The following is a 10,597-nucleotide window of genomic DNA, read 5'->3' as shown; positions in this document are numbered from 1 at the left end:
GTATTTAACACCAGAGGATTTTAAGAGACTGTAATTATTATAGGCTAACAGGTGTGTGTGTGTGTGTGTGTGTGTGTGTGTAGTGGGGAGAAGGGGAGTGGGGAGAAGGGGATTGTTTCATAGGAATGAATAAGGTGAGGAGCTGCAGCCTGGCTCTCTCACAGCAGGGCCTGTCAAACTTTTTCATAATGCAAATTACATTTAAATAAAGAACTGCCTTGTGGACTATCTCCCCTTATTCTCAACATACAGCAGTGTGTTTATTGTAAGCTGCACTTGCTACCACAGATAGCTGGGCAGCCCTGGGGGATGACAGCTCATGGCACAGTGGTTGTAGCCAGGCTGCTGGTGGTGGCACAAGAGCTGGAGAGCAGTGGTGGCAGCTGCTATTTTGAAACATCCCTCCAGGGCTGGTGACCTGGTCACCCCTCCACCTCCTCCACATGTAGATACACTATTGCTCTTTAGGAGTGGTTGTCCATGCTAACATGAAAAGTAATGCTAGATAAATCAGCTTTAAGGTATCCCAGGAAAAAAGGGCTAGATTCATTAAGGGTCTCTGGTGCCTATAGGATTAGACAGAAGGTTTAAGGATTTTGCTCTTGTATTTGGTGGGTTATGTTCTACCTTAGTCCTTTTCTAGATCTCTAGTGGCCTTTGCCTCCTTTGGGGTTAGGAAGCAACTAAGAAGTTTTGTGAAGGTTACTGTCATCTAAAGAAGATATTTTACCATAGAAATTCTACTTCTGTGCATGCTCAGAACCACCTCAATTTTGTCAAACTAAGCATCTCAATTCCAATCACTTTCCTAAACCTAACCGAGATGTTCACGTCGGGCATTTTGCTACTTATCTCCCCTGAAAGCCTCGTTTAGTGTCCATGCTAAGAGACAGATGCACTTACCAGGTATGAGAGACAATGGGAGCAGTTGCTCTAGTTAAAAAAAAATGTGACTGAAGCAGGAAGTGACCCCCTTCTTACACAATGTCTGGTAGGTAATAGTCATCCAAGATGTAGGAAGAGTTTCCATTGTCTCTCCGCCTTGAGGAAATCTGTTCTAATGTCTTCTGCCTCCCAGGAGAATGCTCTAACAATTAAGATATAGAATAGGCCACCCTTCCCATTGAGGTGGTACTGCTACCCTGGAAATAATTAAATGAATTTGGCCAGAGGGAGGACAAATGGGTGCACATACCTCTGTAGCCTATGGCACTTGCCTGGGAGGGGGATTCCTGGGTTTCTGTCCCAATTTCTGTGTATGTAGTTTACATCAAACAATGTTTGGATAAAATACCTGAACGTATCTTTGTGAATGTAGGCAACTAATTCCATCAGCTGGAGTGTCAAACCATATATACCCTACTAGTACCTCTGGGTTACTTGTAGCCTGACATCATCAGTAAGACTCACTGGGGTTTTCAAAGGAGGCATTTCCCTGCCTGTCTCACCTGTGGAATTTGGACAGGAAGATGTTCTTAATATTTCTAGCCTGCATAAAACCACTAGGTTCAAGACTTTGTGGAGATGGCTGTATGTGCCCTCCATTTTACAAATAGTGCTCTTGGAATTCTCTTCCTGGCTTCTGGAGACTGTTTTGAATCCCCACTCTGCTAAACTTTTGCGTAGGAACTTGAATCCAGTTCCCTGCACTCCAGAAAAGTGATGCAATTGTCAAGTCACTAGGGATGTGTACCAAAGTGCTCCATGCATGTTTTATAGCACTGTAAAGTTACAGTGCTCTTAAGCATGATAGAAGTGCAGTGTTTGGTGGGGGGGCTCTGAGCCTCCCTGCACTTTCAGCAGGGAGGGAGTTCTCTACTAGTCAGAAATTTGACCAGTGTACAGAAGTTATTTAAAATGCTGTAGGTTGCTAAAGTGCTTTAAAAAAAGGTGCCTCAAATTTTAATACCTCATTTAACAAGGGTTAATTTTAAAGGATGTACCCATTTTTAAAGAGCTGTAAAGCCATGCACTTTTGTTAAGTCATGGCAATGAAGCAGATTAAATGGTGAAAAAAGCAACTTCTGTACGTACCGTAGGTGTTCTCGGGTGTGACTTTCTCAGCCTTTCCTCCTGGGAATGAATTTCTTTCAGTCATTCTTGTTGAAGCTGTTTCATTCTGCATAAAAAACATATTTGTTGAGCCAGGGAAGAAAAGTGAGAAGGTGATTCTTTAGCCTGATGGTTATGGCAATTACCTGGGTTCAAGCTCCTACTCTAAATGATAAACTGGGCATTGGACACAGGTTTCTGCCTCCCAAATGAGTACTGTAATCTGTATTTAGGAGTGCATAGGAGGGAGAGTGGGACATAGCACTCAAGTGCATGTGGTTGTGAGCTGTTTTTTTTTTTTTTTTTTTCCCCCCCCCCCCCCCCCAAAAAAAAAACAAAAAAACACAGAGGATCTCATTTTAATGTTGACGGTCGGAAATTAGGTTTTTTTGGTGTAGTTTTTCATGAGTCTGTTTCATATGGTGGTGTAGAAGGTCAATATGGATGGGATTCTTTTAGGGCTCATGGCATTTACTTCTGAAAAAGCATTGTTTAGTTTTATCTTGTGTTCCATTTATTTCCATAACTTATTTTGTTCAGAATTTGTTTGAAAACTGCATGTGATTAAAGTCCAATTTAAAATGGCTGTTCTTGTCTAGAACAAAACACCTTATTCCTTTTATTAAATATATGTGTTATATTTGTCATCCTTCAGTCACATGTTATCACCCTTAAATTTAATAGGGCTTTTATGTATTCTTGCTCCTAGATTTATGTTTTTATGTGCTTGTCCTTTCTTCACTGAAAACTTAAAAAACAAACAAACCACTGGCCAGGCAAAAACCCTTGAACACATGATGGGCTGAAACTATTTTAAAAACTGCCAGAAGTTAACCTTGTTTTAATTATGGGGTCTCTAGGTGGTCACAATTAATGTTTCAGTATATATGAAACATTCAGATGTAGTTGCCTTTTATTATAGATTTTTCCCACTCCACCTTATTGAACCAACATGTATCTACAATTATTTGTAAGATATTATCTTATCTTGTGGGGGAAGGGAGGGGGTTACGTGTGTATGTATGTGCTTTTTCCTTACAGCTTGAAGATAAATATACCCATTACTGTAAGGTAACTGTACTACATTTATGGAAAGCGGCAGTGCTGCTTAAGAAGTTGAAGCTTATCCTTGCACTAACAGAAAACGTTGAACAAGTGGAAATGAAAGCAATTATACAATACGCATTCATGTAAATCAGTTTTGTTCCTGGTGTGATTCTGTTGAAGTCAGTGGAACTACGCCAAAGATTTCCTTGGTTCTGTAAACTTTCCAAGGGCAGTTACAAGAACTAAGATTCAGAGTAAATAGAATGTGAAGATTTCTTTAGAAAGAAAACATTAGCCTGTAAGCCCTCTTTGTGAGTGACGGTTTTTATGGGAAATGGTTTCATTTTAATGCAGAGCTATTTTCCCTGTCTCTTCCTTGTTTTCAAGAAAAAAAGAGTTTAACGTTTTATGGAATTAATTAGTTTTTTCCATTTAGACTTCATCAGTGTCCCAGATGAGTCTGGATATTTGCTGGTTACATGTTGTGTCTGTGGGAATCTGTAAGTTTAATTTATACTGTCTGGTACATGGAAACTGAAGGCAAAAAAACAGAACTGTTCGTTGGCAGAAGACGACAAAGTGTGTGTGTGTGTGTGTGTGTGTGTGTGTGTAAGGCAGATGAGCCAGTCTCTATGGTTCCTAATTCATTTGTTTCCCGCATGTTCCATAGCATTCGGTGCTTTTAGGACCCAGTTACAGTACTAAACAAGGGGAAATGACCTGGTCACATCATTGCATCATATAGGCAGGAAGATGTGGAGAACAGCTTCAGTCCATCCCCCTTGTCAGTGCAGCTATGTAAGAAGACATGCATGAACACAGTCAAGTATAGGACAGCTGTAGGGTACAAACAGGGAGCTGGCTGTGACTCCATCAGCTCTTAACTGCAATTGACAACTCAAAAAGTTTAACACAATTTAGGACAGGGTTTGGGATCTTCTTCATATGATGACACATGTCTAAATTTGATCATGGGATACGAATATTTTAATTTGATCCCAAAATATAATTCATTTTATAGTATAGATAGCACTTCCCACATGGGGACTGTGTTGTAGTTGTGGACAGTTGCATGAAATATTCACACTGACTTTGAAGGAAGCAATGTGCTACCTCGGAGTGAATTGGGCTTGTGGGTAGGAATTGGACTTCCCTTTCTGGAAAATTTCATAGCTGTTTTAGATCATATAATACTTTTAGATCATAAAATAAAAAAAAAAAATCTTAAAATAGGGAAGAAAAATGCCCAACTATGTATGCAATTTTAAGGCGAATACTAAGTTTGAGGAAAGAAAAATGTCTATCCTGGGATTGGTACCCCTTTTGGGTAATGATCTCCCATTACTAATATGCCATTAGTGATGTCAAGAATGTGTGCAGGAAGTTTTATAAATATTCATGGAAACAACACACATCTGTGGAGAGCAACATTTTATCTGAGCTACACATTGGATCTCGACTGATAAGCTTTTTCCAATAGCTCATGTGAAGAAACTCCTGTTAACATCATTCAGGAAAATCGGACCTGCCTGCATGCAAAATTCTGAAAGGAAAATGTTCTCAGTAATGCTGCTGGCTTTCAACTTGTGACTCCCATCAGCAAAACACTGTACTTCTGAGGACACTCAGCAGAAAAAATGCTGCTTGAGTATTTCTAACAATAATTGCTTGATTTCCCCCTGTTCCCTTCCCCACATCCTTAAGTTATACAACATAAGTCCACAGGGTACTTAAAGTGTCAAAGAGAAATCTGCTGCTCTTGCTTTCAAAGGTTTCATCTTCTATTTCATTTTACACTATTCTTAACTTATTAAAGACTTGAAGGGCATCTGGACTTATGAGAGAGGGGGCGGGGGGGGGACCAGGAGATAAGTGCTAGCAAAATGACAAGGGAGCCTTCTGCACAAGACTAATAAACAGCCTGGAGGAAAAACTAGAATAGGAGTCTGTAGGATAACAATGGTGACTGGAGAGAGGTCTGGATACAAGAGATTAACTCTGGAGCCTGGGTAACCTTATTGCCTCTGATAACAAAGATTAGATGTTGCAGCCACTTCCGGCTACATACTGTACAATAAAGACTAAAAGGCATAGTTTTCTTTGTGATTTTAATAAGCTTTAATTTTTTCTACAGCTGTGTAGACCAAGCTTGTATATAATAAGCTATTCTTCCTTGAACAAGAAAGCCACATCACCGAAACACAAAATAAACCGAATGCCTAAATACATGATCCATTGAAACAATAGATTTGAAATGTCAACAAATTACTGACCCCCTCCCGATTTTTCTCTCTTCTCAGACAAGAAATGGTTACTTGTTTGCACTGTACTGAATGGGGACATAAACTAGCTGTACCCCTGCTGGCCTTTAAAATGAGATGTTGGATGTTTGAGGTTATTGCTCTTTCAGGCAAAAAAAAGAAATCATAAATACATCTTTATAAAGAAAACAGAGTAACTCCCTGAAAAGAATCAAAAGATATCGTTTCCTCTAAGAAGTACCAGTGTTTTATCTTATTGTTTTTTGTCCTGTTTTATGTTAGCCTGCTGTGGTTTATCCACTGATGAAAAGATCAGGGCTACTGAGGTTTTAATCACATCTTGTGTTTGAAGCAAGAATTAAAAATCACAAGTTAGGGTTCTCAGAATGTCTCCATTCAGAGACAGTGACCTAGTAATTTTGAATTACTCAGTGACTTGTGATGCAGCACAAGCTGAGAGCTCTTTTCATGATAGAAATTACTCAGTAACAGGGAAAAAGAAAAAGCTAAGGAAATGAGGTGCCAAAACTTGGAATCTTTCACTATAGCATAATATATATTGAGCACTGGATCATTCATGGAAAGTGTATTGTACCCGCCCCCACCTCAGCCATTTATTTCCCTGCTGCCACTCCATGAGCATGTAAAAGTGACACAATGTTTTAGGCCCAAAATATGCCCTACTTTTTGCTGTATCAGTTTTCCAAGAGGTTTTTTGGTGTTTTAGTGTTCTTTTAATTTTCCATAAAATCAACTCGCATTAATATTGCATTACTAGTACCTCTTGGATAAATGATAAACAGTTAAAGGCAGTGTGTGCATGGCAAAGGAACTAATAAAAATACAAACAAGCCCCCTTTCCCAACCTAAGCAACAACAACAAAATGGAGTAGAAGTATTGGAATCGTGGAGTAGAACCTCAATTCAATAGACATGGTTCCACTGAAAATCAAGCTGCTGTATTGGCTTATGCCACCTGAACATCTGACTTCCATATGTTGTAACTTGTATACAGTGGGAAAATAATAGCTCCTGTCATAGAAATAGATTTCAATCTTGGTCCTCTATAGAGTTATTAAAGCAGTGAGAGAGAATTGATTTCAAATCACTTGGGGACAGTGGTCTTTGGAAGTATTGTATCTTCTTGAAAAGGAAAGACTCACAATTTGACCAACAGTTTTAAAGAGAATTGTATTAGGCATTCATGTATATCTTCTATTTCTGTCAGCCTAATGTAGGCACTTTGTGCTAGGCTTGTTCTGATCTCATATAAGCATCTATTTTGATGCACAGACTAGGGAATCGCACATTGAGTGCTTCTCATCTATGCAGTGCTTGATTTAAAAGGTGGTGTCATAGATAAAAATTGGTGTGTGGACTTGACTTTACATTAGACTTTCTTAGATTAATCCACACTAAATGCATACAGAAAAGGGTACCCGTAGTTTCTTGCAGTTATTGAAGATCCTTGTACTAACTGGATAAAAGCATGCAGAAACTGTTTAATCGATTAGGAATTTCTGTTTGCGTACAGCTCCCATAAACCCAAAAGAGCGAATGGTTCTGAGCACCTTGCCATGCCACCCTAACTTACTATACGTGGGAAGTGTTCAGAAAGAGCTGCCACACACAAGCCAACAGTAAAGATTTACTCCTTGTGACAGCGCAACTGCAGGTGCACCTGGGCATAGTAATGTGTACATGTACTCTCCACTGCCACATTTTGAAAGCTTGGCTTATGTATGTCCATAGGAGCATGCCCATCTGATATTCTCTTCTTGCACCTCATGAGGGTCTTGTATACATTGATGGTTTATTAACATGATTTATGTATTTTTTTGCATCTTTGGCTGGCTTAAATGTTTCATTCCAAGAGTCAGAAATTGATGCAAATGATTACAAATAAATCTTACTCTGGAGGGAAAGACTTTCAGTCCAGACCATCAAGGGTACACAGGAATCTAAGACCGTGTGTAGACAAAATGAGAAGCATGTGTGCAGGACACTTTAAAGTGGGTTAAATGCTTTTGCACCACTTTAATGGTGTTGGTGTTTGCACACGTCAGTGGTGTATTGCACAGAAATTCCAGCTGCTGTAGCCAATTTGGTGGTGTCATGCACCTTAAATGACTTGGGGTGCAGCAAACTAAAACTCCTCCAAGGCCTCCTCAGCCATGAAGCGAAGTTCTGTGCAGCTCAGGGGCTCTGCAGGAAGCCTGTGCAGGCAGCCCAGCAACAGCCTGGGAAGGCAGGCTCTGCCTAAGATCTTTTTTTTTTTTTTTCCTGCTCTCCCCCACCCCCCCAGAGCCTGCCTGCCTGAGCTGTGTGGGGGCCTGGTACTTCCTTCCATGATTGCTGTGTCCCCTGGGCCTGACTGCCCAAGCCAGGTGATTTGCAGGTGGGTGCTGCCTGTGGGGGGAGGGGGAGGGGTGCCACTGCCACAGAGGGAAGCACCAGCAACCCCGCAGTGCAGAAACTGCTCTGCCTGCTGGCAGCTCACCCTCCCCTTCCCCACCGCCAGTGAGGCAAGTAAGTTCACGTGTGTGCACAACATGGGGGTTTACTTCACCCTAAATTGAAATGGTATTTTTAAAAAATCCACTGCTTCAATTTAGGGCCCCCATTTCATCTACACTTGCCCTAACTTCCTATTAGGAATTTGAATGTATTTGAGGATCTGGAGATTTGGGTTAATTAAACCAACAGACTACCTTATCTTGCCTCTTGCAAACTTGCTCTTCCAACCATGGAGTTGGTGCACTAAGAGATCACCCACAAGAAATCCTATCCTGTCCCAGAATTCCAACAGAGCCATGGTGAAAGTGCCAAAATTGTCCCTTTTTAAAAACAAAAACAAAAACCCTATAAATCTTCCTGATTGTCATCTAATCTGACCTCTTATATAATACAGATCACTAAAGGTTATGCGTTTTGAGAACATTTGTCCAAAGAAATGCTTCCTTCCTTAACCAAAATTTTAATAAGTCTGGCTCCAAAATTGGGGCAGAATTTTTTCCAAACTTCAGTTGAAAACAGCTTTCTTCATTGGAATGCTGTCCTCAACAAATTTAATTTTACAACTAGACCTAACCTCAAGTAAGCATGATTATAATATGGTCTGTCACAAAAGCTAATTATAAGAACAATTAGAAAGAATCTAATGGAAAAAGAGACAGCAGCGTAATGCAGAGTATTTGAAGTAGCATCTCATCAAGTGTCCTAGAAACTGGCCTCCCCAGGAGGGTTTTGTCCTATTTTACAGACCTTTTAAGAGCAGAAGAACATAAGAATCACCACTTACTGGGTCAAATTGTAGGTCCATCTTGCCCAGTATCCTTTGTCATACAGTGGACACATCTACAAGAGATGCTTTACTGTACATTAGACTAATCTAGACTAATTAGATTAGTTTAATACTCAGTAAAGCATCACTGCCTACATGTGGGATTTACTGCATATTAAATTAGTCAAATGTGCTGTTTGCTAGGCCTGTGCAAAATGGCTAGTATTCACTTTGGATTTAGATTTGGCCAATTCAGGGGACAGTTATTCAATTTGGTGATTTGAATTGCTGTCCTGAATCGCTTCAGCCAAATTTTGAGATTTGGCTGCCAAATCTCCAAATTGGATCCATACCCCACCTGCTCTCAGTGGCTGCCCCACTCACTCTCCCAGCTTCTGGCTCTTTTTTTAAAAGAGCCCACACTCACCGGCTGCTGCTGGGTGCAGGGAGATCTCTGTTGTCCCCCCCAGTGTGGGAGGCTCTGCCATGAGCCCTCCAACCCCCACCCACTCTCCTAGCCCCTCCCCACCCCATGGTTGCCCTACCTGGCCCAGCTCCTGGCTCTTAAACCATTCCCGCCCCCCCCCCCCAAAAGCTCTGACTCACTGGCTCCTGCCAGGCGGTGGGGGGGGGCCATCCCCACTGCCGCACAGTGTGGAGGGCTCTCCCATCAGCCCCCAAAAGCCTTGAAGCCACTGCAGCACTTGGTGAGTAGAGGTTTTTTTCTTTAAGGGCCGGGATCTGGGAGTATCCCTAACTCCCATGCTTAATGGCTGCTGATTCCCCTTTCCTTCAAGAATTTGTCCAGCCCTTCTTTTGAACCCAGTCAGCCTCTGCAACATCTGATGGTAATGAGTTCTGCACTTTAATTACAAGCTGTGTGAAAAATAACTTTCTTTTGTTTAGTTTTAAACTTGCCGTCTCATACCTCCACTTTGCAACACCTAGTTCTTGTATTGTGAGAGAGAGTAACTAATAAACCTGTATTTACTCTCTCTCCACCATTTAGTATTTTGTAAACACTTATCATGTTCCTTCTCAAGAATCTCTTTACTAAACTGAATAGTCCTAGCCATTTTAGTTTCGCCTTATATGGAAGCCCCTCCATACTGCTGATAATCCTTGTTGCCTATCACTGGTCTAAATCCTTTTTGGGGTGTGGGGACCCCAACTGGGCACAGTATTCAAGGTGTGTTGCACTTTTGATCTATAAAGGGACATGATGATACTTTGTTTTTGTTTACAATAATTCATACCCTTCTTAATAATCCCTAACCTTTTGCTAGCCTTTTTTACTTCTGTTGAGTATGTAGCTGATGTATTTAGCGAACTATCCTCAGTGACTTCTAGAGCTCTTTCCTGTATGGTAACAGCTAATGTAGAGTCCATAATAGTGTAGGTATAGGTTAGGTATTTTTGCCTGGGTACATCACTTTAAATTTATCTACACTGAGTTGCATCTGCCATTTAGTTGCCAGTTCTTCTGTAGTTCCTCACAGTCTGCTGTGGTCTTTACCACTTTTATAATTTTATGTCATTTGCAAATTTGGCCACCTTGCTACTCACCCACTTTTGCAGATCTTTATGAATATATTAAACAGCCTTGGTCCAAACGCAGATCCCTGGTGCACCCTGCTGTTTACTTATTTCACCCTGAAAACCGATCATTTACACTCGCTCTTTGCTTTCTATCTCTGAGCCAATTTCTAATCCACAAGTGGACATTCCTGTAACTCTATGACTATCTAAATTAATTAAGAGCTTGTGACAGGGGACCTTGTCACGGATTTTTTGGAAGTCCAAATATACTATGTCAACTGGATTGCCCTGATCCACCTGCTTACTGACATCCTCAAAGAACTCTAGTAGGTTGATGAGGCATATTTCCTCTGACAATGCCATATCGATTCCTTTCTAGCAAGTTGTTCATTCATATGCTCACCATTTTTTTTAA

The sequence above is a fragment of the Gavialis gangeticus genome, unplaced genomic scaffold, assembly GCF_001723915.1.
Source record: "Gavialis gangeticus isolate Ggan-Ray unplaced genomic scaffold, GavGan_comp1, whole genome shotgun sequence".
Classification (NCBI taxonomy): domain Eukaryota; kingdom Metazoa; phylum Chordata; order Crocodylia; family Gavialidae; genus Gavialis; species Gavialis gangeticus.
This window is presented reverse-complemented; position numbering follows the sequence as displayed.